The 27418-nt window shown below is 39.2% G+C and overlaps 1 long non-coding RNA gene across 2 annotated transcripts; it reads right to left on the minus strand.

Moving 5' to 3' along the window:
• Positions 1-399: 399 nt before the first annotated feature.
• On the minus strand, positions 400-27418 carry LOC147829677 (uncharacterized). Of its 2 annotated transcripts, none has more exons than XR_015448758.1 (3): positions 27242-27418; positions 14683-25939; positions 400-14464 (listed from the first exon to the last, which is right to left on the minus strand). It is a non-coding gene; the product is annotated as an uncharacterized LOC147829677 (long non-coding RNA). The 2 variants fall into 2 exon arrangements; XR_015448759.1 differs by having other exon boundaries at positions 400-973; positions 3536-14464; positions 14683-27418.

The raw sequence follows: 27418 nt of genomic DNA on the forward strand, positions 1-27418 counted from the left end.
TAAGAACTAGTTTTTCTACAGTTTACAAACAGGCCCAAAAGACTAGGCCCAGAATGTTAAGTGGTGTACCTCAGGTTAACTGGCCTTGTTGGGCCTGAATTTCAATAGATGCTTATTTTAATCCTCTCCATATTCCTTTGAGTAACTATAGTTCTTTTTACTTTTTTTTTTTTTTTCTGGTACTGAGGATTGAACTCAGGACCTTGACACTTGTAAGCCAGGGGCAGTGCCACTGAGCTAAATCCCTGGCAGTTCTTTTTACTTTTTTAAAGTTAGTTTTCTATAGATGTTCTCCATTAGAAGATTGTATTAAAAAAACCTTTAAAATTTTTTAAAATCATGTTCTGAGAATTGTCTTCCAAAGTTAAAGTAACTCATTAAACTCATCTTCTATTTTTATTTATTTATTATTCTAATATAATATTTCATTTATTAAGCCTATGTTATATGTGGTAGGGAGGAAGCTATTTAAAAAAAATAAAAAACAGTTCCAAGTTGCAGCCAATAACAACCCACGTTATGGAAGATTCTTTGAAAGATGATAAAGGTAAGGGGAAATAAAGTTTTGGAAAAGAAATGCAAGCAGCATTTTAAAACTTTATTTTAAAATGTTATTTTCTCAGGATATGGAGAAGTGAGACCCACAGACAAAAATTACTAAGTATGAACGTGGCAATAAAAATATTTCAGTTAACTCAACAAACCTGATAAACATATCTTGGCTCTTCTTTAAGCAGCAGGCTCAGTCACATTTTCTGATACCTAAGGCCTCATTTTATCAGGCCTTTCTGAAGTCTTTTGGAGTTCCTCTGACTGCTTATGCCGGTCGAATATGGAGAAACACCAAGGGTAGAGATCCAGTTCCAATCACATACAGTAGGTGTAGATCAGCACATGAGCAGTTAAGAGCATGCTTGGGACCTCAGGCTTCTAAGTGAGTTGTTTTGTTGCTTGTTGTAGATGAGCGGCCAATCTTTGTTGAATAACAGAGTTGACAACACAGATTAAGACTCTATCTTTGAGAACCTACAATGTGTGTTTTGCATTATGTATACACACACTGTGTCACTGAAACAGTACTTTGACATGGTACTAATTATTATCCCCTTTAGTCGATGAAGAATCTAAGCCTGAAAGCAGTTAAATATTTATTCAAGTTCCCATAGCCAGTAAATGCCTGAGTAGGGCTGGTATCCAGCCAGAGTCCACAGACTTCCACTGCCTAACACCGAGTGATCATGTCCACTCCTAAAAATTGTAAGAGAAAGTGTAGTTTCTGCATGGACATCATGGTGACGCCTCAGAATTTAATAGTGCTCTACACCAGGATATACATGGTACGGGTAAACACTGGGATTCACTGAAGAGTTATACCAGCATTTCCCAAATTCTCTTCTGGGGAATACAATATCTTCCCCCTTGGGAGTTATGTGAAATAAATTTGTTCAAAGAAGTTTGGAAAAAGGCCATACTTTACATCCCTACTGGAGTTTCATGTTGGCCTAGTAAAATTTCTATGAAGCACCAAGGTAAGGAACATTTTTTGCATCTTTGTCTTAATCTAATACCCTCATATGTGGGGGTTTGGGGCTGTGTGTGCTTGCACTTGTAATACAGATACAGATATATCAATGTTTTGCTTGACGTTAATGCTTTGTAGAATACAGTTTGAGAAATGCTGCATTAGACCTAATGTATTTTAAGATTGGAAATCTGCCTCTGTAGCACTTTGATACATCAGGAGTAGAAAGTGAAAACCTTTGTGCTTTGAGTTCCTGCCTCTCCTGAATTCCCCTAGGAACTGATTGGTTAGGCGCTGGTAGTGACAGAGAAAGCTCAAACTCCACTGTTCCCTTCTTTCTGGGAAGATTATCTTCCTAGAGATGCAGGAGGTGTAATCTTGCCTAAGCTTTCAGCATTGATCTCTGCCTCTTTTCTTCTTGAATTTCTAACCCAGAAGTTTTACATAAGCTCATTCTTATCTATCACAACATCTGTATTTTTTGTAATAATTCTGAAAATAAATATTTTCTTTTATTTTTCATTTTTACACAAATATGTACTTGTGATTGATGAGATAGTATTTGCATTAATTTACACTCAGTCTTAATTTATAATTCTCATAAAGGTCCTGTCTGTCTGTCTCTTTCCTCAAAGAGCATATCAAAAGACATTGTCAAGTACCGCGATTGTTTTCATGCATGAAAGTTTAAAAAAGTTCACTTGAATGTAGAACAATGATTGCTAGAAGATTGGAAGCAAAGGGGAGGGTAGGTACATGGAAGCTGGAGTTGATCAGTGCACACTGTATGTTTGTACTGAAATATCACCCTGAACCACATTAATATGTACACTTAATACATAGCAATAAAAAACAAAATAAAAAGGGATTGCTGGTGTGATTTTCTTCACTTTTAGGCACTCATAACTGATTCATATGAAGATCTCAAACTAACGTCATTTGAAAATCAGCCAGTTTGTTAGAATTTACATTTTAAGCATAGGGCTGGTAGCTCAGTGCCTGGCAAGCACAAGATCCTGAGTTTGATCCCCAGTACGAAAAAAAAAAATCCATAGTAAGATGTAAAGGTTTAATATAGATAGGTGTATACAGTAGTTCTAAATATGAATCACAGATTACCTGTACACAAATCTCACAATTTAAAAAGTATAAGAACGAAAGGAGAAAGTCACCAGTGAATTTTTATCAACAAGGCAAGGTAATAATTACTCTAAATATTCTTATAATTTAAGATTATAAAACAAGATTTCTAAATGCTCCACTTCTAAAAAAGATCATCTATAAAGAACCTGTCTCATGACTGCCTTAATTAGTTCTGTCATTGTGTAATTGAAAATGGTATCTGCTGTCTGGGAAAACTGCAAAGCATCAGGCATTGGTATTAGATTTAGAATGTAGTCCTTCTGTGAGGGCCTGGCAAAATAAATATAGATGAGCCAGCCCTTGTAAATTAAAACCTTATGCCTCATGTGCTTAAATGGGGCCTCTCCAAGTGACTAGGGAGCTGAGTTTGCAATCATTCTGGTGCAGAAAGAAATTTTAGGAGAACAAGTAAAACTCGTGCTTCTGTAAGGGAGTATTTCTGTCTTTCCTTCTGAGTGACTTGACACCGTGTGTGTGTGTGTGTGTGTGTGTGTGTGTGTGTGTGTTGGGGGGGTGTGAATAATGCTAAAATCACAATCTGATAAAATTGTTTTCTTTTTCTTTGTTTCTTGCTTTAACCTGAAATCCCCTGGCTAAAGGTAAACGGGAGGCCAATCCAGTTTCTAAAGTGTTGGTAGAACTTCTTAAAATAACATTTTTGGAATTACGTCTGATTAAGAGTAAATGTAGCTTGTGCCCTGGTGTTTTCATTTCAGATACAGCAATATTTCTTTGACCAGAGTAAGAAAAGCACTGGGCTGTTTTTGTGCTTTACTAGCACTCTGAGGTTGAAGATCGCCTATTATGAGAGGGGGGAAGGAGAGGAGAGGGAGAGAGGAGAAGGGATAGTGTGTCATTTCACCATAGTACCTGATTTAGTCTTAACAACTCTGATGGCAGGTAGCAGGTTGATCACTCTCATTCAGGATGTAGAAACAGAGCCTTAAGACACTGACTGTGGGAGAAGTGAGAGAACAAGCATTCCCATGTAGTTACCACAGCTGCGTGTCACAGAAAACAAATATAGTTCACGGCTTTTTGTAACCTAAATAAAGAAAGCTCATTAGGAAATATAAAATTCTTCCAAGATCCTAGTTCTAAGACAGTCATGTAGGCCTTTTACTATAAAGAATATCAACTGTCATAAGGGCAACTCCAGAAGACTATTTCTTACGCTCAACCATGATCTTTTAAAAAAAGAAAACAGGCTATAATGGTGAATCGATCTCAGTTCAGGAAAGTGTGCCTGTAGGAAGGTAAAACAATAGCCCGTGATTTTAGTTGTACCAGGGTGGACTTTCAGGGGTTATATTCTCCATTCTCACATTTATTTCTGCATCCAGAGACAGGCCAGAACATTGGGGTGCTAGCCAATGCTGGCTAAAAAGCATTTGGTTCCTGTTACCATGGAGAGTCTGTCTAGCCTCACTGAGCCTCAGTTTCCTCATTTATAAAATTACAGCGATAACCTAATGGATATTTTACTGGATTTAATACACTGTAATTCTGATCACAAGAAAGAGGTGTATGTGTTTACATTTAAGTCAATACTAATCAATAGGCAAATGCATTTGTTAAAACTATCTGGAAGCATTGATTTTTCAAAATCTCTGCACTTTTGGTCTGATAAGATGCAGTGCAGTTGGGGTCCATTGAAACCCAGGGCTTTAATTTTCAGTTTTCCTTTCCTCTCCATTCTCTCACTCTGTGAGGAAGTGTGCTTCTCCTTGGAGCCTTTCAGCCTGTGAAGGTTCATGTGGCCCTCTGCTTGCTGCAGGTCCTCAAATTAACACAGAACTTTTAGCTTAGAAAGGAAGTAAACTTTGAAATCAATAGACACTACATATGTATTTGAACAAATGTGCACACAGATCAAGCTTGGATCTGATGATTATGATATGGTTAAAATTTCCCCTTTATCCCATTATAATTCCACAGTCATTATTTTCTAAATGTTTCATATACTCTCACTATATAACTCATTGCTATATTGGCATAAGATTATATCCATTCTATTATTCTCACATTTCTTGGAGTCAGGAATATAGACAGTGACAATATGAATGACCTGTCTGTACTCCGCAAAGTCTGCGAACCAGCGGGTACGAAGTGACTCGAGCAATGGAAGGCTGAAAGAAGTAGGGCTAGGTGATCCACTTTCAAAATGGTCAGTCCCTTGACAGGCATGGTTGGACTCTATGGACCTGACAGCCAGAAGCTCCAAGAGTACCTCCAGCACAGGAGCCTTAGGGTGGTCACCAATCTGTCACATGGCACTTCAGGAGTCCAGCACACAAAGCTGGAGCTGTATGTTCTTTAATGATCTAGGTTTGGAAGTTAAATAGGGTCCCTTGAAAAGCATTCTGTTGGTCAAACATGTCACATAAGGACATAAACACCACCTCAATGGTCACCTCAGTGTCAAAAATGTATAGCGATTTTTAAAAACTAGTATGCTAGAGAATCTGAATGTATACAATAATTTTATATTATGAGGTTAAAGATAGCTGTTATATAGCATACTGCTTACTATGTACTAGTTAATTTTTACATCAGTTATTGGAGGGATATGGTACTGCTATCTCCATTTCACAGAAAAGGACAATGAGGCATAGGGAGGTCAAGGAACTGGTCACACCCTGATGAACACAGAGGGAGATAAGAACCAAGATTGGCTATAGCATGAAGGAGCTTAGCCATTAGGCTATATAATTCTTCCCAGCCAACTAGTATAAAGCCTTTTAAGAACTATTTAAAAATTTAAAGATATAGTTTCTAATAAATATTAAGAAATGTTTTGAATAAAACAGATTTGGTGGACAAGGGTCCACAACAATTGAACAAAACATATCACCTCTGCACAGGCATAGATGTACCTTGGCAGAATAATTTTCTAACAGGATTGGGAAGATTCTAATTTGAAGTGGCAAAGCTAAAACTTCCCCCAAGAGAGATGAAGTGAGTCACATGAGGTCAGAGACTTACTTGCAAGTGCTGGGAAATCAATCTTTTGTCCCAGACTCTTAGTTGAATATCAATCCACAGTTCAGGAATGATTTCCTATCCAGATTTTGACTGTTACTAAGACATACTCTAAGGAAAAGTTGTTTCATTTTTCAGGACAAGTAGAAAGTAAATAACTAAACCTCAGAAATACAAAGCATCCATTTCTCAAACTCTTCTTTCACACACCAGACCAAATTATCTAGCAGGTTCTTGTCCTACCAAAAATACCAACTTACAAAGAGACACACCTCCATGATGAATTAATACCTGTGTCCTGTGAGAGGCCTGGTTCGCACTAAAACTCTCATCAGCCAAGTAGAAGAGGATAACCCTTGGGAAGCCAGCTGTGGATGTGCTGAAGGCTGGAGGAGTAGGGGGAAAACCTCTGCAGCTCTGTGGCTTTAGAGTCAATTTGCATATTGAAATTTCAACTCTGCCAGCCCTGTTTTCAGTTTGCCTCATATGTGGACATTGGTATAGATAGGAAATGGGATTTCACCTATGTCTTCATTCCCACCTACCCTCAGTAGCTCTCTCTGCTGCAAATGACTGTTGTAGCTGCTCTGCCCTCACACATGGACCACCAGACTCTGGCCCTTGCCAGTCAGTCTGTGATGGACCACACAGCCCTAGCTGTGCCCAGTGTTTTCTAGAGCTACCACTCCTTGCTTCTACACTGCCCAAGTTTAGAGAAATTTTTTTTCTGACTGTGGTAAGCAAGCTGTTGCAGCCAATCTTGGCATCCAAAAGTAAAAAGCTAAGTCTTTGCACTTAGCTCTTTGTGCCATCAGATAATGTTTCCCAAAGGTTGAGATAAGTCACTACTTGAGCAGTTTAATCAAAGTTTTCAATTAAAGTACTTCTCAACAACATGAAACCCAAACCCACAATCATCCCTTAACCATCCCATCCAGCCAAAATGAAGTCTAATTCTTTCCCAGGTACTTCCCAAAGAGCTGTGTCAGACTTATATTTACATCTGTTCATTCATTCAATGAATATGTATGGAATGTTAACCATGTGCCAGGCAATCGGCTTGATGCTCAAGATACAACACCAGACAAGGTCAATGCCTTCCCTGTCTTCACAGAGCTTTCATTCTGGCTCCAAAAAAAGACACAGAAGAAATGCTTATAGCATCCATTCATACATACATCCATGACTTCATTCTAGTTGGCATAGATTAGGTTGTCTTTTGGTTGGAAGTTGTAGATAACTCTTGATAGCTTCAGTGAAGAAAAGAATGCATGGAAAGACATAGAAATGTCTAACAGGATCCAAGGAAGAGATAAGCAAATGCAAGAACCAAATTAGTTATACCTCTTTGGCAGGAATGTATGAATCTTCTTCTGATATGCTTCATTAATGTGACTTAGTTATCAATAATTCGAAGTCTTTCAGTTAGTAAGGGAGCGTCACTGGTTCAGTTTGAGTGTGGTGTTTGCTCTTGGACTAACTGCTCTGAGCCAGAGATACTGGTCTGAGAGGACAATCATGGCTATTGTGCGTCACCCCCGTGTTAGGAGCCCAGAGAAGAAGTCAAGCAGCCTATGCAAAATTGTTTACACAGCCAAAGGAGGAGTTATCCCAAGGGCACCTGACATAATTATGGGAAGAGTGTGGGGTCAAAGAAAATTTCACTGTGGATGAGAAATATAGCCTTGCCACTTGAGGGATAAAGAAGAGTTAGCTAAGTCAAAAGGATAAAGGAGGGGAAGAAAAAGAGCAGGACATCGTGATAAACAGAAATGGTGTCTGAAGAAACTCAGAGTCAAGAAATAACATACCTTTGAGAACTGATAAGAATGCTGGATTATACTCAGTGGCACATCTTAACTCTGGTGGATTGGAGGTCTTTCCTCAAACCTCATATCCTGGTCATCAGCTATGTAAGGAAGACACTGGGAACCCTGGTGGCCAGGAAGGACCCTCCTGACTTCTTGTGGACAGCACCTAGACCTGGCTCTTTTTCACTGTTACAAAAAATGTTAACTGACACCTTGGATTAATCGTTGTTTTTGCCTTCTAGAAGTGCTCATTTTCTTTACAGAAATATCTTGACTTTTTTTTTAAATAAGATTAATTAAAATTTATTTCACCTACTTTCTCTAGATTTCATAGATATGCTACCCGATCTTTGTATCTATAAAACAGACCTATATAAATTTGAACTGAATTTCAAATAGTTTTTGAAGCAGCTCTTGAGTTCTAAGAGTCTATAAAATTATTTTTCTGTTAATCTAGGGCCAAAAATTGAGCTATTTTGTTCTTTTGGAGAAATAAAACTATTAGGCATTGTGTAAAAGGAGATTCTAACCTAGGTTTATTAACACTTTAAGGGAGAAGTTCAAATAGATAGTATGATAAGCATGGTGATTTGAAAATGTGGAGATTTGTGGACTAAAGATGGCCCCAGAATGCCTTGCAATTCCTCCTGAGACAGGGTTTATTTTCCCTCCCCTTGAATGGGGTTGGGCTCAGGGTTTGTCTTGAGCACTTCCCTTAGAATGGGCTGGTTTCAGGCCTACGCCTTCAGAGGCAGCAACTTCCATGCTTATGTCCTTGGAAGCCAGCTGCTGTGGTGTCAAGAAGCTCCTCTAGATCCTGAACAGTAAGGGGCATGGAAGTCCAGAGGACAACCACCAGGTCCCAGCTGAGTGTCTGTAGCTAGGAAGTGATCTCAGCCACTCCCTGTGGAGAGCTGTCCAGCTCAGCCCACTCAACCCACAGAAGTGTAAGGCACAGGAAGTTTTCTTATTTTAAGCTACTCACTTCTGGGATGGTTAGTTATGAAACAGTAGACACGAAAACAAGTTCCATGTGTGTTTCTTCTCCATTTCTTTAAAAGGAAGTAGATTTTTTTTTTTTATTCCTTTTGGACTTTTATGTTTTACTAATAGTTTTTTAAACTGTTTAACTAATAATCAATACCAAAAATCATATAGCAAAACAATAAATCTTCCTCTTACCTCTTTCTCTTAGTCATAGCCCCATTTCCAGAGGCAACCACTTATGGCAGTTTCTTAGAGTCTTTAAATATAAGCATCAACTTATGTATTATGTTTTTTCCATGTTTGTACATGCAAATGGTAAGTTCCTTTTCATATGATTTTATACTTTCCTCTTAGCACTTGCCAGTGTACCTAGGAGGTAGTTCTATACTCAACAGATGTAAGTCTGCCTCATTGTTTTTAATGACGGCATAATATTTTAACATATGATATATTCTAATTTATCTAACAAGTCTCCACTCACTGGTGTTTGCTTCTAATCACTTATTAAAAATAAGACTGCATAGACATAAATAAAGGTGCCATTTCATTCGAGGAAGAGAGAAACTCCAGCCCAGCATTGTATATGGAACTGTAAAATAGAAGAAAAGAGAAAGAAGAAACAACTCATTTCCAGGCAACCACTTAAAGGATTTACATAGACAATCCTTTAAGGTCTTGAACTTGAATTTTATGGGTTGTATTTTAATAATGTAAGTAAATTATTTATGTGCTCAAAAAAAAAAAAAAAAGGGCCAGGGATTTAGCTCAGTGGTTTCGTCGCTTGCTGAGCAAGCGCAAGGACTTGGGTTCGATCCCCGGTACGAAAAATAAATAAATAAATAAATAAATAAATAAATAAATAAATAAGACTGCAACAGGGGTCTGGGATTTAGCTCAGTGGCACCGGGCCTGCCTCGCAAGCACAAGGTCGTGAGTTTCATCCCTGGTACCAATAAATAAATAAGACTGCAACAAATATTTTCTTGTCTATATTAGTTTTTACATGCACAAACATATAATGTATTCTTAGAAATGAAATTGTTGGACCAAAGAGTATGTCTATTTTTTTTTTTTTTTTTTTTTGGTACCGGGGATCAAACTCGGGTCCCTGCGCTTGCGAGGCAGGCGGCAGAACCACTGAGCTAAATCCCCGGCCCTGTCCATTTTTAATTTCATGGGTAGTGCCAAATTCTCTTCCATATAAATTGGACAAAATTATACTTTCACTAGCAGGTGAGAGTAAAGGTGAGAATGCCTTTATCCCTACACATTGGTTAACACATCTAGAACAAAATTTCCTATTGTTTGTTACAGTTTTATAGTTAATTCTCTAAGGCCTTCCGATAGTTATAAGTTCACCTATTTTCCTTTGCTGATTTGTATTTCATTTCTTTTTCTTGTCTAGTTGTGTTGGCTAGTACTTTCAGAAGAATATTAATTGAACATAAATGTTCTATTTCTTGATTTAATTAGAATAATTCTGTTTTCCAGCTAAAATAACACTGAAAAAAATAAGGGTGATATTAAGACAAGAGACTTTAATTTGTCATATTACAGAAACAAAGTAACAAAAAATCTAATCAATAAGTGAATAAATTAAATAAATATACATTTCTCAAAAAAAGAACTGCAAGGGCTGGGGATTTAGCTCAGTGGTTCTGGTGCCTGCCTTGAAAGCGCAAGGCCCCAAGTACCAAAAAAATCCCTGGTACCAAAAAAAAAAAAAAAAAAAAGAACTACAAATGGCCGATAATTATATAAAATAATGTTCAATGTCATTAGCCCTGAGGAAAATGCAAACCTAAACTACACTGGTATTCCATCTCATCCCAGTTAGAGTGGTTATCATCAAGAATATGAAAAAAAAGTAAATATTGGAGAGGATAAAGGTATAAGGAACCCTCATACACAGCTAGTGGGAGTGTAAATTAGTATAACCACTATGGAAATCAGTATGAAGATTCCTCAAAAAACTGAAAATAGAACTACATATATATATATATATATATATATATATATATATATATCCCCTAAGGAATTAGCATTCTCATTTCTGTTAGTGTCCTACAGAAATGCCTGCATTCCCATGTTTATTATGGCACAATCCACACTAACCAAATGATGGAATCACCCTAGATGTCCATTTAATGGATAGATAAAGAAAATGTGATATATGGATTTGTTTCAGGAAAATGGATGGAACTGGAGATTATCATATTAAGATAAATATGCATTGATAAAATATATACATAGGAAAAAAAGACAGTGTCCATCTATCTCCATTATTCAGAGTTGTTTTTAAAAAGGGATGTTAAATTATATCACCCTTCAACATCTATAATCAGATGAGTTTTGTCTTCTTCAGTCTATGAATATGATGCATTAATGTTTCCCAATTTTAAGTTATACTTTTATCCTTAAACATCATACACTTAGTAACAATGTATTAATCTTTTGATTATTTGATGGTTTCTAATTGCTAATATTTTAATTTGTCACACTGCATTTTTATTTATCAATGGAATTGATCTGTAGTTTCAAAGGAAGCTTGGTAAGAATATATTCCATCGGACAGAAAAGTAATAACAGTGTGAGTGGATAAATCACCAAATTAAAATTCTAGTGAGTAGAGAAAAGTGGGGGGGACAAGGGGAAGGGCCACCCCTCCATAAAAGAGGGACAGGGGAAGGAAATTCTATCTTGGCTGGAGGAAAACCAAAGGAGCTCACACCAGACTACTGGATCACGGTTAAGTGGAGGTAAAGATCTTCCTCAGAGGAGAGAAGTCAGTTGCTGTAACAGCAATCTATTTGGAGGAATATCAAATCACATGTATAGTAAGTAGGCAGACCAGGTATAAACAATAGCTTCAGGCACAAGTGGAAATTTAGTGCCATCATTCCAGCACTTAGAAGAGAAAAATAAGCAATTTCTCGTGGAAAACATTTAATAGAGAAAGTAAAAGTTGTTGGATTTGACCTTGGGTTCAACCTCTAGCTCATACATTACTCATCCAAGTAAATTAACTTTTCTTTCCTTCTTTGGTGGAACAAATTCTCCAGCACAGTGTTTATAATCAGAAAACCAGGACATGCTCCTGGAATAGAGAGATGGCTCTTGTTGGAAACTAGGGCTTCCTGGGCAACTTCTGGACAAGCAAGCGAGGACCAGTCCCAGGTGTGCTGGGCATAGCCATGCAAAGGTCTCTCCTTTGCACACCTGGGAAATTCTATTTGGTGTTCTTGCACAGAAGAAAGGAGCTGACCCTGAAAATTATTAAGTGTTCTCAAGTGTATGCAGTCCTTAGCAGAGCTTGCTCTGACTTTTATTTGTTTAAATGTTTGAGTTTAGCAGTGACATCATCAGAAGCTGTTAACCCTAATATGAGATGAGATAATTTATGGAGTTTATTAACAGACGGCACCGGACATAATCCTGCTTCTGCAGCTCCTTACGTGGCTGACTTTAGACAAATTTATGTAATGATGTGGAGCCTCAGTTTTCTCATCTGTAAAATGACTGTTGTAAAAATAGCTTCCCTGATTACCTCACTGGGCAGCTGTGTAAGGATCAAATGAGATAATGAATATATATGGCACACTGAAACCACTCTTGCAACCTAATGTATACACTGCCTACATCACTTGGGAAAAGTACCTTTGCTTACTTTAACAACTCATCCCATTTCTAGGGTAAACTAAAGGGAAGAGTTTTGCTCTTAATTTTCCAAAACACAAATGAAGAAAGAATTCCCTTTCTTCTTGACTTGTAGGAGGTGCCTCTGTGGACTCAGTGGGATGAACTGACGAGTTACAATCGTTCTGATAGCCTCTTTGGAGTCCTCCATTTCCATTCATTTTTCTAGAATCCCAGCCAGCCATTACCTAGACTGCAAGAACCATCAGTGGGGCAGGATGGTTAACGAAATAGGAAGGTTCTACTTGTGGTAGGGTTATGTAGCTAACCACTGGCAAATGGAAAAGCCCCTGGACTAGCATGAACAAAAGAAATAGTACTCTTTTCAATAAATAACTATTAAGAGCTTAATGACTGAAAGAAGTTCATTAAAGTCAGGAACCAGGCTGTGTGGATTTGCATCCCAGCTCTGCCCCTTAAGGGTTGTGGATGCTTAGGTGAGTTACCTAACTTCTCTGTGCTTTAGTGTCCTTCCCTATACAACATGATAGCACCACATTCCTTGCGTCATTGTGAGGATTAAAGGAGTTAATATTTATAAACAGTGCCTGGCATGTGCTAGTGCTACATAAAGATTCATTAAATAAGTTATCTGGTAGATGGTAGTTAGTATGTCAGAATCTGGAGTTAAACTTCTATATCTACTAGTGAGATGATGTGTACATCATTGCTTTCACAATGAATACCAGAGTTAAAGAGCCTGTGAGATAATAGACCTAAAGGAAAATACGTTTGAAGACATTTCCAGCATTTATTGTAAAAGCCTGAGTATGTTACAAATATTGCCTTTAGACAGCATGAAGAGAGTTTTGAGATCTGTGATCCCAGAACTGATCTCAGATTGGGCAATCCATTTAACCTCTTTATGCTTCAGCTGCTCGCTGTAGAAGTACAATAAAAGCTGCTGGCTTCACAAGGGTGTCATAAGATGAAATGAGATAACGTTTGTAAAACTCCTAGCACCAGCCAGAAGAGGCAGCACCTAAATGCAGATTGTAATTATTAACATCATCTCATATCCTACTGGCTTAAATGCCATTATCTTATTAAATGACTAAACCCAATCTCAGAAATTACAATGGCGGGGGTTGCATAGTTAGAAACATGTTGCCAGACAGCTTCTTGCATGAAAACAGTTGTAAAGGCGCCACCAGACTCTACTGTGTTGGAACTTCCTTGCAGCACTACCTGGGTTCCCTTCGGATACAGCATAAGAACAGAGTTTTTGCACTTTGCAAATACAGCTCTGAGGGATTCCTTTTGTGATTCATGAATGTTAGCAAGTCCACAGGAATCTGGAACAGGAAGATCTGTAGTGTGAGTTTCAAAATTAAGTTCATTAGTTGCTTACAAAGCTTTTACAGTGTTGAGAATTGTGGAACGCAATGACTTTAATCTTCCCTTGCCTATTCCAGTTTTATGTGGGATAGACAGTAGCTGTCTAATCTTCCTAAGTAAATTAATAAGCTGAATCAGAAATCTCCCTATAAAATTTTGTTTCCAGGGGTCAGAATATACCCAAATGGCATGCAAATAAAACCGGTGAGACTAAGGAAGTTTTAGGTGGTACACAGATTAATATATACATACATGTTGCATGCACAAGTGTATTTATATATAGTCATGTGTATATGTATATGTGTATAAAAGTTAAATGCAGGACACAAATCCTGTGAATTTGTGTATATTATTGCATGGGACAAATATAAAGTTGGTAGCTGAATAAGACAGTTAGTAGTAAAAAAGTTTGATTAAAGAAAAAGATTAGTAATTTATAGTAATAGGAAATAATACAGTTTTTAAAGCAAAAATGATAACTAAAGTTAAGGAAGCATCATCTTAAAAGAAAGATCAGACCATCCATTTTTTTGTTTATAAATTTTTGAGTATGAGATTTAGATTCCAAAGCAGAAGTTAGAGAAAAATGATTTCTTATATCTGGATGGATTGCCACTGTTGGTAAAGCACTTTTGGGTGCTTTCAATTATTTTTAGGTCAGGGATAATTGTTTCTATTTCGTAGATGAAGAAATGGACTTGATGTCCTTGAAAAATTATGCAGTGGCTGACAAGTGGATAAAAAATCTGCATTTGTAATTATACTGCTTAGGGAAAGGAATCATTGGTAAGAGCTTTTACAAAGCAGGGAACTGTTTATTGAAACTAGCGGAAACCTGTTTAAGTCTTTGGAAACTCATGCATAGATCTTCACCAGGGCCTCCCACCTACCTTGTCCAGAGCACTGTGCTGGATGTGGAGGCTGCCTCGGTGCGGAGTGACTGTCTGCTCTTTCTCTAGCCCAGTAGGTCTCCGATCATGTTTGGCTTGAATGACAAGATGTTGAATTTGTTTTAAAACATGATGTTATTGTTTTAGTATCTGAATATTTCACCTAAAAGTCTGGTGCCTGTCTTCTCTTAAAATCATGAAGGTCAGGCAAGACCAAGTCTACATCCTGCCTAGCTATGCTTCACGAGTGCTGATGCTCTCTTTCCAGCTGGAAGTGGCCTTCCCCAGACTTATATCCTGTTTACTTGTTTACCTTGCTTGGCACAGCAGCAGCGAGTGTGCAGACAGGTCAGAGACTCCTACCAGGCTCCCTGGGGAATGAGAAAGTGAGCCCCATAAGCATTTCCCTAAAGTGAGGAAAAGCCAAGTTTAGAAAAGTCAACCATATTTTCATAGACTCTACAGTTAAATATTAAAATATGCACATAATCCCAATGGCTCAGGAACCTGAAGCAGAAGGATTGAAAGTTTAAAGCCAGTCTGGGCCTAATGAGACCCTATCTCAAAATAAAGAATAAAGATGTCTGAGTATGTAGTAAAGGCCTTACGTTCAATCCCCAGTACCACATGCAAAAATAAATAAATAATACACTACTTAGCATGTTGCCTGCAAAATACTTTTATTTCTTTGGCTGATAGCAAAATTCTGGCATGTAATTCATCATTCCTACCTCAACTTTGAGAAATAGAATAGGCAGGGATCATTATCCACATTTTACTGATCAGGAAATTGAACATCCACACTGGAAAGAAATTTCCTGAGACAAGAATTAGTGCAGCTGAGCTCTTAAGAAATTGTTCTACAGGAAAATCCTGGCAGAGAGGGAGAGAAGCAGGAAAGGGAAAAGGGAGAATGTGGCCTCAGGGAAAGTCCAGCTTTGGCCTAGACCATGGAGGAAAGCTCCAGAATATTAACTATGCCAAGTAAGTGTCCCTTGCGGAGGCCAGGGTTTGGGCCTTTTGCACCTCTTAGTCCTTGGCTGTGGCCCTCCCCTCACCACCCTTCTGGGTGAGATGACTCCTATTAGCTCAGGGCCATTTCCCAGGAGAGGGAGCATTTGTGGGCTGCCCACAGCAGCTGGAGCAGAGTTCTCTAGTCCAGGATAGGCGATCTGGGAGGGACAGCACCACAGCATCTCTTCCTCAAATCCTGAACACATAGTTACTGCTATTAGCTGAGATGGAGCTAATAGTACTGTCTACAACATGGTATACACACACACACACACACACACACACACACACACACGCATGCATGCACAGACACACATACACAAGGTTCATTTCTGGAGGTGGAAATTTCACAAAATACACACAGGCTCCTTCCCAAACAAGAAAGGTCTCAGCATGTGAATTGAGAGAAAATAGTCTCACTTTTGCAAAATGAGTCTCATAGTTAATTCTGTGCATATATTGTATGGAAATAATTAAAAATCAAAGTTTCAGATTTTATAGATCAACAGTGAAATATGTGTATAAATATAAATACACACATATAAAATATGTATAAACATATATGTTTCGGTGTAAATATAGATATAAGATATGATTGTGTTTGGCTGGAAAAAAAAAAAAATCTTGCCCCAGAAAATAGAAAAGCTTTGTGTTCAAAGGGTTTAGAAAGTAAATTCTCCTTCAACAGAGCCTACCCCCTTGGGCTTTGTCATAAGAAGGAAGAAAGAATTTTCAAGAAATATCAGGTTGTCCTTCTGGCATATTCCTACTTTGTTCTGAACAATCTGAGCTCAGAAGCATATTTCATCAAGAATAGAAGTATAGGTTTTGCTAAGTATGAATAGAAGAGAAAAACATAGGGAAAGAATCTAAGGTGGTAAAAAATGGGTTTGTATTTTTAACCTTTAAAAAATTTCAGAGAGCTTACATGATTCTCCTTACTAGAGGATGCTAATCAGGTGTATATTCTTCATGGTAAGATACTACCCATATTAGCAATTATAACAAATTAAGGAGAAAATAAACAGGCAGAAGTCCAAGGTTAAACAGTTTATTTCTTCCCTGGTTTCTTTCCCTAGCACCTTCAAGGGAGACACCATTCCAAAGCTATTACCATAGCTGAATATTTTACATAATGGAAAGCACAGGCAACTCAGATCTCCTTTCGCATGACAAATGTTTAATTAGAAAAATAATAGGCTGAAAATGAAATTGCTGTTTACTATGACTGGAACAGAGAACTGTCCTAGAGAAGGAAATTTAGATTTTAATTCACCGAAGGCAAAAAAGAAAAGTGGAAGAGGGAGCAAGTAAGAAAGAAAAGAATCTTAAGTGAATTCTGGAAAGAAATCAGAGACTGGAGTGCATGGCTTGTCCCTATGACTGGGCTGGGGTCCATCTCTCTCTGTCCCTCTCACTGTCTCTGATTCACATAGCACCTCCAACCCCAACCCAATAATAATTTTAAAAGAAAGTGATATGTGATCTTAAAAGTTCTTAAGTTGAAGAAGTCCTTTTTAATTGCTTGTTTGAAAAGAAAAAGCTCTCTAAATGTTGCTTTTCCATCAGATTAGATTAAGTATACCAAATTAGCATACGGTCCAATTCTAAATGCGTTGCATTAGCAACCTAATTATAACTGTGAAATAATTCAGTGTGGAAGGAACCATATGCTAAAATATGATAATCACTATTGTATGGTTTTGGAAGAATTCCTTGTGTTTTCCCATGTCTTTTTGAGTCGCTGCTGATTTGATGCCTTTGGTCAGTGATTCAGAGACCATAAGGCTCTTCCTTATCACAGAGTATAAGCTATGGCAGTTCTCCCTTTTGACCTTTATGTTTTCATTTCTTTGACAGAAATTTTCTTGTAGAAGAAATGGATAAGGGTCTATGTAAGTTGGGCCCCTGAATCTTTTGTTCATCACATTCCTCCTCTTCTCAGTGCTGGGTACTGAACCAAGCTTGTCCTTAGGTGCTGTGCAGCAATTGCTAAGGTGCTTTGTGTCAAGGATGGGGCCCAGGATTGGGGAGCCGGAGTCCTCAGGCAGGCACAGCTGACTGTCGGGATGGATGTCCCAATTGGGCCGGTGCAGGAAGAGAAGCCTTTGGGAAGGGTGGGGTTGCAGAGAGGCCTCTGCAGTGCTTCTGCTTTTGAGGTCCTTGTGAAGACTCCCACTCTGTGGCCAGACTGCCTGAGTTTTAGTGTGGTTCACAACGTGCTGACCTGTGGCAAGTTCCTGTATTCTTTGGACATCCTAATTACCATCTGTAAAATGGGGCTGTTAATCTATCAACCTGATTGTTCGCTGTAAATATTCGAGAGAAGATAAATCTGGGGCTCAGACAGTCCCTGGCATCAGGAGGACTCAATTCATGTTCATTTATTTATTTTCTTATTATTAGTATGAATCTGATTGCAAGTGATATGATTCTAAATTTTAAATACAATTTTTCATGAATTCTTTCAGATTCTGGGCCCATCATTCAGCTGGATAAAGCCTTTTATCAAGTTGTACCATTTAAATTGTTAGTCCAGTTACAATCCATCTCTTCATTATATTAAAAGTTTAATATTTTTACCTCCTGTCAAAAAAGATTGATCTCATTTAGAATTTCGATGAAAAAATTTTGAACTTTAAAATGTATAGGAACAATGAACATGAAAGATCTTTTTGCGCTGAGGGAAATGTTTTAAAACTGAAGTGGTGATGGTTGTACAACTCTGTAAATTTACTAAAAATTTTCAAATTGTAAAAACAGATGAACAATAAAGCTGCCTGAAAACATGAATGGGACATACACAGTTTTTCAAATTAAATAACAAATGTACAAGTGAGAGCATGTACATAAAGTAGGAGACCTTGGGCGGTTAGGATGCTGGGCCAGAGTGTACTATGCATGCTTTATTTCCTTACAGTTCATGTTATTTTTCACAACACAATTATTGTTCTATTTTTGTCTTCTTTTTAAAATTTCTACTTTTTCTAAGACAAGGACAAGTTGAGATCCCTAAATGGGGGAAGTCAATTATAACCATAGCTACGACTTGTGTTACTGTCAATCTGATTGGAACATTTCGCCATCTCTCGTGTGTGTGTCCAGTTTCTCTTGTTGCATCTTGCCAGACTCGGGCCACATATTCAATTGGCCAGGAAAAGATAGAGAAAGGGCCCATCCTTACCTCTTTATCTGAGTAAATACAGAACTGTACAGAATTGAGTTTTTGTTTTAACCTTCTGAATTCTTTCTTTTCTAGCTAAAGGGTGGAGGAATATAGTTTGACATCTATCACTTTGTGTTCTTAGCATCATGACGTACTACATATCCATCACAGAATGTCTGCATGGTGACAGATTGCTCAAATATCAAGCTTGAGCAGAGCATCAATCTGATTTAGTGATCACCTTTGAATGAAGGCAGCAGTAGGACTGCAATGGTTAAGAACTCGAGTTTTATTAAACAGGACAGAAATTGCCAACTTCATTCATTTTTCCACTCAGGTGTCTTTAGTAAGTTCCTACTGCTGTACCAGGCTCTAGGAGTTGAGAAGGACATGAGATTCAGTGGAAGGTGTGGAAGGGTAGGTGATCCCAGATAAATCTGAAAATCCCAGATCATCAGCAGCCACTGCTTGGAAACATGAGCCTTAGAGAGGAGCCCACGCCCACAGGGCCAGAGCTGCGGGAGTGCTGATGACAGGAGGTGTCTGGCATTATGTGGGAAAAGTCTCTGGAGGTGTCCTATCCATCCTTATTGTGATGCCCAAATTCAGGCTGACTCTGGAGGCAGCATCTCCTCCTTTGCTCTGGGGAGGGTGGACGCTTCCATTCATGACTAGAGTTGGGAAGAGAGGCAAGAAGCAGGGCAATTTCTCATAACAAAAAGACTAATTTTTAAAGCCTGAAAATCAACAAATCATTCTCTATTTAAATACCATTTTCTTTTTTCTAATTTGAAATATTGTGGAAAGTGTGTTTTCTTTTTTTAGAAAATTCCACACTGGTGATCCACAGGGAAAGGGACGTCTCACTGATGTGTGCTGCTCTATGGCTTTGTGGCTCCAGACTTTCACTCAGAAGAAAGAAAACAAGTTCTAAGATGGCCCGTGGACCTCTAACAGCCCTGGCTTAGCCCTAATCACACAAAACAGAATAGCATGTTGAGAAAAAGAATATAAACTCAGCAGAGACAAATCTCCTTTCTGCTTATGGACTGCAAGATTTCTACGCATCCTTTATGGGCAAGCCTGATTTGGGCATTTTTCTATATGATGAACAGAAAAAAAGCAAACAAAGTCAGACAGACAGCAAGGCAGGATGTTCTGAGAGCTGCTTCATGGTTGTTGTTACTAGGGAAACCAGTTCTTTAGTATTCATGTGTTCAGCAGACAGCCACACTGCATCTCGGAGGCTGAGGCAGCATCACAGAAAAGCACAAGGGAGAAGTCGGAATGAAAACACCCAAACAGATAAATGCAGGAGCTGTTAGAAATCGGTCGGTAATGTAGCCATCAACCATGGTTATTAGTGGCTTTAAAAATGAAATCATCCCCTGCATCAAATAATTGAAAGAGTGACCAGAGGTTCATCTTGCCACTGCCTTTAATGCTATCACATTCACATAACCTCCACTCACTGGGAAAGAGAGCTTCTCTAGAGGGTACAAAGATTTGTGCAATCTAGCTTCATTTTGAGAAACCATTGTTGCATGAAAAGAGCTTCTAGAATTTGTCCCTGTCTATTCTCCTTTAGTTTCTAAAGATAGTGGTGGCAAATGTATTGTTCATGACCACAAAGGTGACATTTTCTCTCTCAGAGAATGGGAGCATTTATCATATTTGCATCAGTTCTAAAATATAAAAGAAGTTGATCCCTTAGAAGTCAAAATTCCACAAGGGCACCCATAATCCCTTTGTCTTGCCTATAGGTGGTGATCAGAGGGTGGCAAGAACCTTTGGAAGATGAGAGACCAAAGTCAGGGAATACTGAACCCACTCTTGAAAAGAAGAGCTGGAAGGATCCCCACTCTTTCACTGTGCTCTCTCTGTGTCCTGATGTCTCATCACTGGGACAATACTCAGTGAGCTTTGCAACTGAGATTGTGGCTGACTCGTGATTCTCCTAGTGAGAATCCAGACAACGGGACAGCTAAGAACTTTTCCTCTTCTAGAAAAGTTATCTCAAACTAAAACATTTCTTAAGTGAAAACTAGAGTGTTCTGGCCCTCTCAACTGATGACCTGCATGGCTGGGAGGAAATCACTGGAGACAGTAGGGGGATCTCCCTTTCGGAGGTTTCCATATCTGCTGCACTGTCAGCATCCCAGTGCATGGTCACGTCACCTTTGTGTGGTCGGTGGGTATTAACGAACACTGACTGCATTCAAAGTCCTCTGCTGGATGCGGCAAGAGGTGTATCTGTGAGGATGAGGCAACCTCAGGACTCGAAGAACTCACAATCTAGCGAATGGTAAACGGAGTAAGTATGTAAATCTGAGCAGATCGCATCCTTCCTTGATATTCTTTGAACTGTGTAGAACTCCCCAGCTTCATCACTGTGGACTTCTACTCCACTTCTACTCCACTCTCAGCCCTGACTTCTTCCAAACCTCCTGCTCTTTCTTCTCCTCTCAGCCTTAGGTTTCACCAAAAAGTTACTTCTTAAGGAAGCTTTTCCCACTCAGTGCCCTGGGTTAGGACCCCTGCTACTTTCTCATTGTGGCCTTTTCTTTTTTCCTTTTTGGCAGTAATTTCAGTTTGATTATATATTTATGAGACTCTTTGGGACTATCTATCTTCCCCATTAAATTCCAAGTTTCATGGAAACAGAGGCTGAGAAAACTTTTGCCCAGCACTGAGTCCTCATTGCCCATCATAGGTCCTAGTATAGAGCCGACTCTTCGTATATACTTATTACATAAATGAATAAATGTCTACAATAAGTTAGGAGGTGAGAGAAGAGCCTGAAGCACAGAGCCATTCAACAGTGGGGCTGCAGGGCAGTTGTTTTTTCCCAAACATTTGCTAGATGCACAGTGCCTAATACACACAAGGTGTGACTCAAAAGTACAATGAATGTTCACATTAAAAAATTATTACAGAGGCTGGGGATTTAGCTCAGTGGTTCCGCTGCCTGCCTTGCAAGCACAAGGTCCTGAGTTCGATCCCTGGTACCAAAAAAAAAAATTACAGTAAATGGCACATTGCCATTAATCTCCCTCAAAATAGTTCCCTTTGCTTCAGTGTCTTTAGTTGAACTGTTGTGGCTGCCTCTATGTTCTGAAGTTTTTCAAAATGTTTACCTTTTGTCTTAGTTACTTTTCTCAATGCTGAAGCAAAATACCCGACACTGACAATTTAAGGGAGCAAAGGTTTATTTAGCTCACAGTTTATGGAGGCTTCAGTCCATAACTGGCTGGCTCCAAGATAAGGTGGCATGGCTGATAGGCATCACAGAGGAGAAATAGTTCATGGAGGGCAGAAGGTTGCAAAGCAACAAGGGATGACCACAGCTCTTTCTATCCCTTATATCTTATGCAGGCTAGTTAGGGTGGATAGCACTCACACCCTTCATGCTAGTGCCCTTGAATCTAGCATTGCACCATGAATCAATCCTAGCATCACACCCTCTAGATCCAGTCACCTCTGAAAAACCCCTACCTATGACCTCATGAGGCTTTGAGGGAACATTTAGACACAAGCCATACCACCTTTCATGGTCATATTTATTTTAGGGAAGAGCCAGAAGCTGCATGGTGCCAGATGCACTGAATAGGTAGATAAGGGCACAGAGTCATGTTTTTACCAGCTTGCGTTTCTGCCAGATAGTACTCAGCAGCAGCATTTATCGCTCATAAAGACACTCACAAAAGTGGACTTCCAGAACTGGTTCAGAAAGTGGCAAGAAGGACAGGATAAGTGTGTTCAAACCAAGGAAGAGTACACCAAGGGGGATTAGTGAAAATTTTTAAAAGTTTAAACATTCACCATATATTTCAATCACACCTTGTAGGTTTCTGGATGAATAAAATGAATGAACGATGAACTGAGAAAAATCATCTCTCATTCTCTTTTTCATTTATTTACGTAATTACATTTTAAATAAATAACAATATTTTAAAATTCATTTTTTATGTGCCACAATCTTGTGAAAGGTGGGTAAAAAATAATAGTCAATCAAAACCCAAGATGCAAATAAAAGACACTTCTTTGTCATTTCTGGGAAATGCAGATTCTAGCCCATGTACCTTTAAAATGAAACACTGGACAGCTTCAATTTTCTGAAAAGAAATTCTTGGTGGCTTTGGCAGAAAATAATGATCTGGTAAGTTTCTGTGTCGGGTATCTTTAGAGCTGTAACTACAGTTCATCTCTTCATTGATTGATTCATTCATCCATTCACTCAACAGACACTCATTGAATATTCAGTTACTATATAACCATGCACCAGTTACTTATAATTTATGTGCCAGGGATGTAATCAAGGCCTTTATCAGTTTGCTTGAGAAACTCCATTGTAAAGGTTTATGTCTGGATGTTCCCCAAGTGTCTCATGTGCTCACAGGAAGGGCTTTTGGAAGGTGATTAAACCACGGGGCACTATAGGGAACTTGCTGTTGGGAGGTGGGTCTGCTCAGGAGAGGTGGGTGGATCACTGGGGGCATGACCCGGAAGGGTTCATCTCCCCTCTTGCCTTCTTCTTTACTCTCTGCTTCCTGGCCACCATGACACGAGCAGCTCTCCTCCACCAGTCCCTTTCACCATGCCTTCCTCCCTGGAAGCCAGCCAACTATGGATGAAACACACGAGCCAAAATAAACCTCTCCTTCTTTAAATTGTGGGAGTTGCGTATTTGTCCCAGTAATGAGAAAGTGACTAAGACATACCTCTATAAAGAAATGTTTCCAATGTAGACTGAAAGTTGAAAAATAGACTGTTAGCATTCAGTACATCCCCATTGGTAGCACTTGTCACTCATTCTCCAACTTTCAGTGGCTCTGAGCTCCAAGAGCACAAGCTTGCTTTTATCTTATGCATCATTCTTCCTCCAGCAACCAGCACTAGCTCTGGCACGGGCTCAGATCTCAGTAAATATTTACATACCAACTAACGGCAACTGGCACTCATTATGTGAGGCAAGCAAGCTCTGTGTTCTGCATTACAACACAAATTGCTTCACTGAATCCTCACACTGCCTCTCTGATGTGACTTCTATGATTATTTCCATTCACACATGAGGAAACTGAGGCACAGAGAAGCCAAGGAGCTTGACAGGGTCACCAAGCAGGTGAAGTGACACTAGGTTGGTCTGACATAGTCTATGCTCTCCTACTTTCCTAAGCTGAATCTCAAGAACTTGCTGATGTTTGGGCTCTTTGATCCTTAGAAATGTCAAGTATATGAGTAGTCAAGAAACAAAAGTACTTAGCACTAATGTAAGTAGATAAATTAAAATAAATGAAAGGTTATACCTGGGTTGCTAGGGTAGCACCATGGGGACAGCAGTCAGGACAGCCTTGCAGGATGGCTGGGGATGGGCAGGATTCCTGCCAAGAGGAGGAGCAACACAGATGTCACCCACTCCCTCCCTCACCAGGCTTGCTGTCAGCCCACTGTGTGCCAGACTCTGCACTCCTGTAAGGAGCAAGTGGAACTCAGAAACACGCAGCTGGGATCACATAATAAAGGGGGCATTTACTGTGGTCTATGAAGTACCCTGAGGGTACATAGGAAGGGCACCCATGGGAGAGAGACGATTCAGGAACATGGTATTCCAGGCTGGGGAGTGAGGTGAGAGGGAGGAGGTGCTGTTAAGGAGGACATGTGTTTGCTCTGGGCTGGATCCTGAAGAGATCAGGGAGGTGAGGGGCAGGAAAGGGCTTCCAAGATTGCCTTGGCTACACCACAAAGCAGGATTTGGAGGGAGATGGATGGGAGGCAGGAAGAATCATTTGAAGCTGTTGGTGGAAATGTTGAAAACTTAAGCCGCACAATGGCAATGGAAATACCAGTGCTCATGCCCATTCATGTTTAGAGTCAACTAAATCCTGAGATTTATCAGTTACTTTAGCTATTTTATGAGACACAGGGATTTTAAAAAATTTAATTGGTTTAATCTCTAGAAAGCTTCAATTATCTTTCTACATAGAAGACTCTGTATGCAGCTACCTCTTCTCTGTGCTAGGTTCCCTCCTTAAAACCTCTCTTTGGATAAGTTTAAATTCTACTGGAGTTTCTCCGCTGTTGGAGGTTGCTTGTTTTAACATTTATGTCCATGGAGGAAGAGATTTTAATCAAAGATTATGGAACTTCACCTCCTTTTCTAAATATCATGTTTCTCAGTCTCACATATCTCCTTCAAGCGTGTGGAGTCTATTCTGGCCCTTAATATATGCGATATGGTTCTTAAATTGACTGTCTCATTTTCCTCTGTTCTTTCTCTGACCAGCATAGGCCCATTTTGCTCTCTGTTGGCGTTCAAAACAGATGGACCATCCGAGGTACCAGAGGTCCTAACAAGGGGCTACCTCAGTGTAAGCTCTGTAACCTTTCCTGACACACCAATGCAATGAAAAGCTATTGTTAAGTACAGGAGATATCGAGACCTGAATTTCTCAAATTACCCATGAAAATGTTTTTTAATATTAGGGACTAAACTCTGGCTATATTTAAAAATGTATGAATGTCATAATATATTTATTAAAGATTAGACAACTTTGGGAAAAGGTTGTCATAGGACAGAGAAATGGGACATTAAAGAAATTAAGACAAATCAACAAAAGGTCATGTTCAGCTTAAGTACATGATCATGGATTCAAAATGCTCTGAGATTTTCTGATAAAACAATGCAACTTGGCCACCAGTCTTCCCCTGTCATACTTAAAGCAATCTGTTAGCCTGTCCACTCTGTATGGTCATGAACAGCTTTTGAAGAAAGGAGCTGGCCAGCAACCATAACAACCTCATCTCTTAATCTGGGAGGTTGAGCAAAAAGGAAGTTAAGGGGTTGCTAATTGGTGACCTTCATTCAAGTTTTAGTTTTTTTCTTGTTGTTGTAATTCCCAGGATCCTAGCCAACAAAAATCACCCCCAACAATGAAGCATCTTTATTTCCTGAAGGTGAATCTAAAAAAATACCCTTGTGGGAAATAGTTATCTCTAATGTCCCATTCACTGCACACTGCAGCAGGCCTGGAAATCCTCTAAATCAACAAAGAAGGTTTATGTCGCCATCTGTCTCTCTGGTAGATTTAAATGTTTGTGTCACTATTAGCTGAAGGGTTTTGGCCACAACATTATTGATACCCAGGAAAGAAAGCTGTACTAAAATGAAGAGACTGAGAAACAGAAGTTGACTTTGTCACCATTGCCTACTGTCCTGCCTCCTTCCTTCTTGCAGATTCTTTCCCTCATCTAAAGACATGATTTGTGGAACCTACTTTGGCTGAGTCTCTATCAAAACTTTGTAGACTCTGAGCAACACTCACCAACAGTGGGAAGGAGAAGGGAAACAGAATGGCACTGCGGAGTCCTCTGGCACCATAGACTCTCAGCTCTGCAAACAAGTATAATATTAACCAAACTACTTGGAATATACATTCCCCCTCACAGTTCCCTCTAAAGCTTTGTGTGCTATAATCATTTCCCTTCTGGTCTAAAATTCAGTACTTTAGGATCACTCAAAGATCTTTAACATTTTCTGCACAATTTATTTTAATAGTATAAATTATTCACTGAATCAAAAAATGCACACAAAATCTCTACTTTTTTCCTCTTGAGTAACTCACTCTCCCTAAGGATGTGAACAATGGGATTTGTGTTTGAGTAAGTTGTAAAAAATAAGTTAAGCTTTAGGAATGAATCACATGTGACTGCGTTATTTTTGAACGTGATAAGTAAAGCTTGGAAGAAGAGGGGCAGAGAGGGGGAGTGGTAAAAGGGAAACAAGAACAAGCAATGCATTTTCATGAACTGCAAGACATAGTCTAAACATAAAAAAGAAGATGCCAGGGATCTTTGAGGGTTGGTTATCTCGTTCCCCTGTACCACCCCACACCCATGTACACATTTCCATTTGTTGCAAATAGAATCTTTGCATCCCTAGAATCTCTTTCGATTTGGGAAACTGATTGCCACACTATCTTAGCCGTGGCCACAGAACTTACATTCCACACAGTCAAGGGAAGAAGGAGCAAGGAAAGAGGAATATAAGGGTAGGTAATAGGGAACATGAATATGATCGAGACACATTATACTCATTGAACTCCCCCACCTCAAAAAACACGTAAAACTAGGGGAAAGGCTGGGAGGAGTGATGGGGGAAATGATTAAGTTTGTTATGGGCATGTACAAATCTGCCATAATGAAACTAATTAATCCATATAACCAATGTACTCTAATAAAAAATTGTGGAGGAAAAATCTGGTATAAAAGAGATTTTCTTGCCTTGGATAGGACTTGGTCTTATGTCCCAAAACATGTTATTTCATTCCCTCTGAAACATTTAAAGCTAGATGATGCTTACTTAATTGCTTAGCAAGCAGGCTTTTACAAAATTAGTATTAAAAAGCTACTTATCTAGGCTAAGTCAAATCCAAGCATTAGCAAGTCTTAGAGACTAAAGATGGAGACAGTGCTGCTTTTCAGCTACTTGATGAGGATTACTTTTATTTTAGAAAAGTGGCTACCTGGATTTGGGAAGCAGGAAGCTAATGAAGGACAGGGAGCAAAACTCCCCCGAATAATGCATAATTTCCTCTAAGGCAAGTGGACTCCAGACCTATCTTTCTTTCCTTGTTGCAGAGAGGCAATACCCAAAATCTACAACTTAAAGGAATAGAGGTTTATCCTGGCTCACAGTTTGTAGATGTTTCAGTCTACATGCTGCTGGCTCCAAGGCAGGGTGGCATGGCAGAGGGGCAGAGTGAAGGCAAAGTTGTTCACCTCGTGGCATTCAGGAAGCAGAGGGAGCAGGAAAGGGAGATAAACCTTTCCAGGCCACACCCATAGGGCCGGCCCTGCCTCTTCCAGCCAG

Source organism: Heterocephalus glaber, unplaced genomic scaffold, assembly GCF_053883595.1.
Source record: "Heterocephalus glaber isolate CG9 unplaced genomic scaffold, H.glaber_assembly_v1.0 deba00000546, whole genome shotgun sequence".
Lineage (NCBI taxonomy): Eukaryota > Metazoa > Chordata > Mammalia > Rodentia > Bathyergidae > Heterocephalus > Heterocephalus glaber.